Source organism: Haliotis rubra, unplaced genomic scaffold (genome assembly GCF_003918875.1).
Source record: "Haliotis rubra isolate DU_JTF1 unplaced genomic scaffold, ASM391887v1 Scf328, whole genome shotgun sequence".
Lineage (NCBI taxonomy): Eukaryota > Metazoa > Mollusca > Gastropoda > Lepetellida > Haliotidae > Haliotis > Haliotis rubra.
The window spans coordinates 1,061,787-1,070,915 of record NW_025767000.1 but is presented as its reverse complement, the minus strand read 5'-3'; the positions used below and the strand labels follow the sequence as shown (position 1 = coordinate 1,070,915).

General features: G+C 45.6%; 1 non-coding gene across 1 annotated transcript; it reads right to left on the bottom strand.

The window, feature by feature from the left end:
• Positions 1 to 4,877: 4,877 nt before the first annotated feature.
• On the bottom strand, positions 4,878 to 5,010 carry Trnay-gua. Its single transcript has 2 exons — positions 4,974 to 5,010; positions 4,878 to 4,913 (listed from the first exon to the last, which is right to left on the bottom strand). It is a non-coding gene; the product is annotated as a tRNA-Tyr (tRNA).
• Between the last annotated feature and the right edge of the window lie 4,119 nt (positions 5,011 to 9,129).

Sequence of the window (9,129 nt, the reverse complement as noted above, 5' to 3'; positions counted from 1 at the left end):
GAGACAATAGACTACGCCAAACTCAGGCTGCTCCAAACCAATCTTGACGCCCAGTTTAAATATTGTTACATGTACATTGTTTTACAGTGAATAACACTGCTACATAAACATTCTATTCGACATTAGTAAAGTTAGTTTATAATTACTGTTTTAATGACTACATTAAACGCAGAGGACCTCAATGCACACTCAACCTGCGCAACTTAATTAGCCCATAAACAAAGACTAAACCATGAGTCACGTATTTGTTATTTTAACGTGATCAACATTATAAACATTTACCTGAAAAAAGAAATGGTTTTCACTGTGTTCATTGAAATAGTACGTTAAGACCAAGACACCCTTCATATATAGTGATTGAGTGAGTGAGTTTAGTTTTACGGTAGGAATATCACGGCGGGGACACCAGCAACGAGCTTCACACGTTGTATCCATAAGGGAAATCAAACTCGTGACGAACGAACGCTATAACCACAAGGCTACCCCACCATCCTGTTCTTATACACATCCACCAGGGGGGTTAACATTTTAGAAAATGAGCAGGGTATTTTAAGATTGATTATCTTTCCTGGTTGAATTTGGAACATCAGGTTTCTTAGTCATCCCGAGCACTTGGTTTTACCGGTTTATTGGAATTGCTTAAGCGCCAAAGTCGATGTGGACTTTCCTTTCACATAATATCGATTAACACGATTCTGTTTCATTGAATTCGCCCGATCTTTTAATGACGTAAACCAGTCGACGCCAGTCTGGGTATGGAGATAATCTGAATAGGACGAGACACGTTTATAAGACACGTCTAGCTACAAATAGCGAGAACACTTGATCTTAATCTCCAAGGAAGGTCAAGTCTTTCTTCAATATCACCTTACAATCTACTTAGTTACATTACTGATTTTCAGAAGGTGTGTCTCAATAAGCTGACTGACGTCTTCATTCTAAAAGACAAAGAACTGACCAAGTCCATATAAACAGTGACGTTTATGTTCGCCAATGTTATGAGATTTTTCGATATTTCCTATTTACATAATATACAACAAACATGCAAGAGACGATAAGAAGAACTGTAGAGTCTTTGATCATCATCTGAATACATGCCCAGCGGCTGTGGAAATACAAGTTCACTTTGAAAATATCATTGAATGATACAGGAGCATACTGTTCTTATTTTAGAACACAAATATGTATTTCAATCGTTCTTGAGAAAATGAAAACCGAAATAGTCTTTAGGCATGCAGTTATATTACTACACCAATACGTTATAGATTACTTGTGACATTTTCTTTGGAAAATCGTTAAACGTGGTGACGAGTCGGGTCCAGATAGCTAGGTCAGCGGTGGAGTGAGTGAGTGAGTTGGGTTTATGGCCGCCTCGAACAGTATTCCAGATCATGGCGTGTCAACTTGATATTGGAGCAGATCCCGAAGAGATGCAGATCTTAGATGTTTACCGTTTCGGTCATGGTGAAATCTAAGTGTACTGGTGATATGCTGACAGATCTAGAAACATGGTCGGGATTCGAACCCGCGATCATAAGTTTCCCTGCAACTCTCCTCAGCGAACTACGGCGTTTTAAACGACTGGGCCACCCGTGCACAGGAAATCCGATGACACCAGAGCGCCATTACACAGTTTGACTTTGTGAAGCTAAAAGCAAGTTTGTGTTATGTCTAAATTCTATCTGTTTTGTAGAAATGTAGAGGTTCTATTGCTTGAAGTATGCTTGTAAATGGGTTCAAGAAATATGTCCGTGTTGCAGCAAACCCAAAATCAAATCTGAACTTTCTTTTTCATCAGTGATTATCATTGACGTTTTCCCCAGTGCCGTGATCCGCTTGTACATCCTAACCCCTCCTAATGTCAGCTAACGTCATGATCAGGGGAATATACATCCATCTAAATGGTTTCCTTGGATGGTCCTACATACTATCAATCAATCCCCCGCTTCATCCCTTGGGGATATCTGATACAACGGTCGATCCGCGTTATCCTTTCGTTAAATGTTAATTTTGTGTTTAGAATCGAATTAAGACATGAGCGAATATACCTGACATTACAGTTGTCATGAAGACATGAAACTTCTGGAGTGATGACCAACACGTAAAGTTCAAACGTAAAACAAGAGACGCCAACAACAGCCATTCTGGCTGTCCTTGCGAATGTGTATCAGGTTCTAATGAGAAAATCGTTATGAATCCGTCGTGGGAAACATCAAACACTCTCTCGACGAGCATAGCAATCGAGTTTATAGTTGAATCGGACACGGGATCGGACTGTCAGTAATCTATTGTCAAGCGAACATGCGGACAAGGTTGGTAGTGTAATAAACAAGGTGATCAGGTATACAAGATGGTATCAACAGCAGCACTGGAGCCTGTGCCGTGTTAATGGTGCAGACATCCGAGATCCCGTTTCCATATAATGATATAAGCGCTCAAGTGATACTGGGTTCACGCAGGTTGGGATTTTATGCCGCAGTATAGTTCGGCAATACCACGGCGGGGATTCCAAATAGGGGCTTCGCACACTGGACCCATAGGGGTCATCGAACTATTTGAGGGCTACCCCGAGATCCATGAATAGGAATAGACTTTTCAGATTTCTTTCTGAGTAGACAACACAAGTTTTCTTCTGCGTTGAGCTGACCTTTGGCAAACTTTGTTTTTGCACCAGATTTGGTGGGTATTTTCTGTTGGGGGTTCAGTGGTGTTGGTGGTTGTTTTTCTTAACTACTATGTTTCATAACGCTTACACTCCTCACACTCCACAATCTGAATGAAAATTTAAATAATGCGATCCGATGGTGTCCAAAACAACCCTTATCCCAGCTCACAAAATCACAGCATTCGAGTGTTTGTCATTATCGTGCAAGACTGTCAGGAATCGATAGTAAACGACCAGTTGACAATGCCAAAGTTTTACACATTTGAGTGAAAACAGTAAAATCGTTCCCATAATCATAAATCATCTAAACCAGATTCCATAGTACGATTCACACCATATCATAAGCATGTGTTTATGCATCATTATCTAATATTTTAGTTTCAGCCAATTCCCATTTTACTGGTTGCATTTTCTATTTCAAGTGACTGACATGGCTTTAGTCAATTCATAACGTTTGAAAACAAAGGAACCTAGCATGCTGTCCGAGCATGTGTAATATACTAATATCAATTCAAGGTACGACATTTTATTACTTGTACAACCAAGGGACGTAAAAAATGAAATGACCTCACGACAAGAGTACCTATCGGTCCTCGCTTTGAAGGATTATAGTGTGGTGTTTGAATGAGCTGGGTGGTTTAGGTTTCAGAATTTGTCAATATAAAGATTCTCATACCGATTCAAAGATGCCACAAAACTCGTACTCCTCTTTCATTAACATCTGGAGTAGTCATGCATTGTGGCGTCAGTGCTTTAAATCTCTCGGTACTGTATTGAGCCCTGTTTACACACGACATCTAATTTGATCTAGATCTTCAATTTAGCTTTCGCATTGTAATCACAGCAGGTGTTAGGGACAGCTGGACAGAATCTGGAATGCAGATTCCGACAACGTCAGATCAATGCTTGTATTTCAAACCTGGACGGTCTCTCCATGAACAAGTACGTGTCTCACAACAGATCGAAAAGGTATCGTTCATGATGCATACTTACTTGTAAAAGATATTTCTCTAAGTTTTGAACCCTGCCCATATAATATTCTTAAAACACTTTTATTTGGTTAACATTTTGCTGCTAGTGTGCAATATACAAATGGTAACATGAAAAATATACATATGGTAACATCACTGTCTCTACCAGACAATCCAGTGAGTGACACTATGAGTACAATCTACTCTTCAAGGATACCATGACTTCAGCCAACGGCGAGTCAGCGAGCCAGACCACCCCTCTAACCCTTTTTATCGCTTATCAAGACGTGCTTAAGCTCATTCAATTTACCGTACAGCAAACGAGAATACTGATAAATTATATAATTGAAAACTTATTAATATATGTGTGAAATAGTTTAAAGGAGTTTACTCAAGCAAAAGACCATGTTTTCTTTCACATACATAAACATGTTTCTGACACTACCACAAAGCATCGTTATTTAAAAGCAAGTTTAGCTTTGCTTTGATAAAGCAGTAAAGGCTCTGTAAAGAACACAGGCAATTGCAAGCTTCGTCAAGCAGAATCATGCACAGGCCCTCGTGTCTTTGCGAAGATTAAAGAATTATTATTTTTTAGATGACCCCGACTCGAAATGCTGTATTTCGAGTCGTGGGGTCATCTCAATTTTTTCATAATTTTTTAACATCTTTAATCCTCGCAAAGAAACGAGGGCCCGTGGAATCATGATGTGATTGAAATTGATTCTGAAACTTCTCCATGAGTTTCAACAATACACTGTACGATTATTCAACGGTGAGTGAGTGAGTGAGTGACTGAGTGGGCGGTAGTTGGAGTAGGTTACTGAGTTTGTGAATATTGCCATGTTTGAGTCAAAGGTTAAGGTACTGGTTGAGTGCGTGTGTGCGTGTGTGCGTGAGTAGTTCCCTCCAGTACATCATAAACATGCATTAACCACCGAGCGACACATATTGCTGAGAATAGCTGATATTGTACGTTTTGCAAACAGCTTTAACAGCTCCACCAACGGGGATTGCTCTCCAGAACGAATCACGGGGAACACAAAAACATAAAATACCTTATCTATTTCATGCTTGTTGTAAGATGCGACTAACGGGATCGCTGACTTGGTTAACAGATGTCATAGTATCCCAATTGCGGTTACAGACCGCTGCCATATAGCTGGAATATTGCTGAGTGCGGCGTAAAACGTATCTCACTCACTCGTTAAAACTGGAAACGTCAAAATATGAAAAAAAGTTCCCGCGAGGCGGATTTGAACCAGCGACCTAAGGATGTCAGCTTACACTTTCAACTACAGTCGTCCGCTCTACCAACTAAGCTATCACGGGGCTGACTACAGTCCTCCGCTCTACCAACTGAGCTATCACGGGGCTGACTACAGTCCTCCGCTCTACCAACTGAGCTATCACGGGGCTGACTACAGTCCTCCGCTCTACCAACTGAGCTATCACGGGGCTGACTACAGTCCTCCGCTCTACCAACTGAGCTATCACGGGGCTGACTACAGTCGTCCGCTCTACCAACTGAGCTATCACGGGGCTGACTACAGTCCTCCGCTCTACCAACTGAGCTATCACGGGGCTGACTACAGTCCTCCGCTCTACCAACTGAGCTATCACGGGGCTGACTACAGTCCTCCGCTCTACCAACTGAGCTATCACGGGGCTGACTACAGTCGTCCGCTCTACCAACTGAGCTATCACGGGGCTGACTACAGTCCTCCGCTCTACCAACTGAGCTATCACGGGGCTGACTACAGTCCTCCGCTCTACCAACTGAGCTATCACGGGGCTGACTACAGTCCTCCGCTCTACCAACTGAGCTATCACGGGGCTGACTACAGTCCTCCGCTCTACCAACTGAGCTATCACGGGGCTGACTACAGTCCTCCGCTCTACCAACTGAGCTATCACGGGGCTGACTACAGTCCTCCGCTCTCCCAACTGAGCTATCACGGGGCTGACTACAGTCCTCCGCTCTACCAACTGAGCTATCACGGGGCTGACTACAGTCCTCCGCTCTCGATCTGAGCTATCACGGGGCTGACTACAGTCGTCCTCTCTACCAACTGAGCTATCACGGGGCTGACTACAGTCCTCCGCTCTACCAACTGAGCTATCACGGGGCTGACTACAGTCCTCCGCTCTCGATCTGAGCTATCACGGGGCTGACTACAGTCGTCCTCTCTACCAACTGAGCTATCACGGGGCTGACTACAGTCCTCCGCTCTACCAACTGAGCTATCACGGGGCTGACTACAGTCCTCCGCTCTACCAACTGAGCTATCACGGGGCTGACTACAGTCCTTCGCTCTACCAACTCAGCTATCACGGGGCTGACTACAGTCCTCCGCTCTACCAACTGAGCTATCACGGGGCTGACTACAGTCCTCCGCTCTACCAACTGAGCTATCACGGGGCTGACTACAGTCCTTCGCTCTCGATCTGAGCTATCACGGGGCTGACTACAGTCCTCCGCTCTACCAACTGAGCTATCACGGGGCTGACTACAGTCCTTCGCTCTACCAACTCAGCTATCACGGGGCTGACTACAGTCGTCCTCTCTACCAACTGAGCTATCACGGGGCTGACTACAGTCCTCCGCTCTACCAACTGAGCTATCACGGGGCTGACTACAGTCCTCCGCTCTCGATCTGAGCTATCACGGGGCTGACTACAGTCGTCCTCTCTACCAACTGAGCTATCACGGGGCTGACTACAGTCCTCCGCTCTACCAACTGAGCTATCACGGGGCTGACTACAGTCCTCCGCTCTACCAACTGAGCTATCACGGGGCTGACTACAGTCCTTCGCTCTACCAACTCAGCTATCACGGGGCTGACTACAGTCCTCCGCTCTACCAACTGAGCTATCACGGGGCTGACTACAGTCCTCCGCTCTACCAACTGAGCTATCACGGGGGCTGACTACAGTCCTCCGCTCTACCAACTGAGCTATCACGGGGCTGACTACAGTCCTCCGCTCTACCAACTGAGCTATCACGGGGCTGACTACAGTCCTCCGCTCTACCAACTCAGCTATCACGGGGCTGACTACAGTCCTCCGCTCTACCAACTGAGCTATCACGGGGCTGACTACAGTCCTCCGCTCTACCAACTGAGCTATCACGGGGCTGACTACAGTCCTCCGCTCTACCAACTGAGCTATCACGGGGCTGACTACAGTCCTTCGCTCTACCAACTCAGCTATCACGGGGCTGACTACAGTCCTCCGCTCTACCAACTGAGCTATCACGGGGCTGACTACAGTCCTCCGCTCTACCAACTCAGCTATCACGGGGCTGACTACAGTCCTTCGCTCTACCAACTCAGCTATCACGGGGCTGACTACAGTCCTCCGCTCTACCAACTGAGCTATCACGGGGCTGACTACAGTCCTCCGCTCTACCAACTGAGCTATCACGGGGCTGACTACAGTCGTCCGCTCTACCAACTGAGCTATCACGAGGCTGACTACAGTCCTCCGCTCTACCAACTGAGCTATCACGAGGCTGACTACAGTCCTCCGCTCTACCAACTGAGCTATCACGGGGCTGACTACAGTCCTCCGCTCTACCAACTGAGCTATCACGGGGCTGACTACAGTCCTCCGCTCTACCAACTGAGCTATCACGGGGCTGACTACAGTCGTCCGCTCTACCAACTGAGCTATCACGGGGCTGACTACAGTCCTCCGCTCTACCAACTGAGCTATCACGGGGCTGACTACAGTCGTCCGCTCTACCAACTGAGCTATCACGGGGCTGACTACAGTCGTCCGCTCTACCAACTGAGCTATCACGGGGCTGACTACAGTCGTCCGCTCTACCAACTGAGCTATCACGAGGCTGACTACAGTCGTCCGCTCTACCAACTGAGCTATCACGAGGCTGACTACAGTCGTCCGCTCTACCAACTGAGCTATCACGGGGCTGACTACAGTCCTCCGCTCTACCAACTGAGCTATCACGGGGCTGACTAAATCCTGTCACAACCTTATGCGATCACTCCATGAGTGTGTACATTCCATTACACAAACTGCCTCCCCCACTATAGTTTCCTTACACAACCAACCAACCAACCAACCATATCTATGTGGTTAAGCTGAGTACGTGACAGGGGTTATTGTGACATAATACATCACCCAGAAATGTGTCTGACCTTCACAACCTTACAGTGAACCCGGAGCTGGGCACATTGCCCGAGATATATACATGTACACTGTTGTAGATAGTGCGTTCATTGTTGACAAATTGTTTACCAATGGGGGCGGTGGGGTAGCCTAGTGGTTAAAGCGTTGGCTCGTCACGCCGAAGGCCTGGGTTCGATTCCCCACATGGGCACAATGTGTTAAGCCCATTTCTGGTGTCCCCCGCCGTGATATTGCTGGAATATTGCTAAAAGCGGCGTAAAACTAAACTCAGTGAGTCAGTTTACCAATGGGAAGTACCGGGTTGGTCTACAGCAACCTCTGTCTGAATTGGTTTAATGGATCAGATCGAAGACTGAGTGTCATTGTACCGCGGACTCAATATACTAATCACTGCTTTGTTGGTACAGTGAGTGAGTGGGTAAGGTTTAACGCCGCTTTTAGCAAACTTCCAGTAATATCACGAGCGAACGCTATAACAACTAGCCTACCATACCGCTCCATGTTGGTACACTCGGCAATAGTGTACAAGACAATCCAGTGATCAACAGCATGATCATCGATCTACGCAATCGGGATACAATGATATGTGTCACCCAAGTCAGCGAGCCTGACCACCCGATCCCGTTAGTCGCCTCTTGCTGAAGACCAATTCTAACCCGGATCTTCACGGGTCTGTTTCCTGAGTTGAGTGGTTTGTTCTGGTTCATACAGGGAGGTCTCGTTAAACACTTTGCTTTTATGAGGTAATGTAGATGTCTGTGTTATAAATTGTCTTCACTTTGTGTGACAGATTGACGAGACTTATATGAATAAGCACATCCTTTGGTTATGTTTTAGTACACATTTGGTTCAAGATAAGAGTATGACCAAGATCTGAATCCATACGAAGCACGAAGCACAAAGCACGAAGCAATAATGATTGCATGCGTCCCATAGCATTGACGCAATACAGACAGGCTATTGGAGACAGCCTGTGTAATGAGTTAGAGGTGATAATGCAGGTGATTAACATCAGTAGAGTGTGGGTGCCGACATCAAATGAATACGGTCAGCTTTGGGTCATGACTCTCGTTACTGATATTAATTTGTCACTGAGCTGGTCATCGTGGACGCATGGTACTTGGAGCTTATAGCACGTTTGTGTGTGAACGGATTTGATTTACGAAACCTCGTGTTCAGCGTTCTTCACACACAAACACACACACACACACACATTGAACATGGTTCCTATTGTTGCTTCAGATCAATTTGATACTACTGTTACCTAGTCTGTTTGACTCAACACGCTCATCTCTAACATTTCCATGACCTTTGGTGATCTCTAATGCCATCGATCGA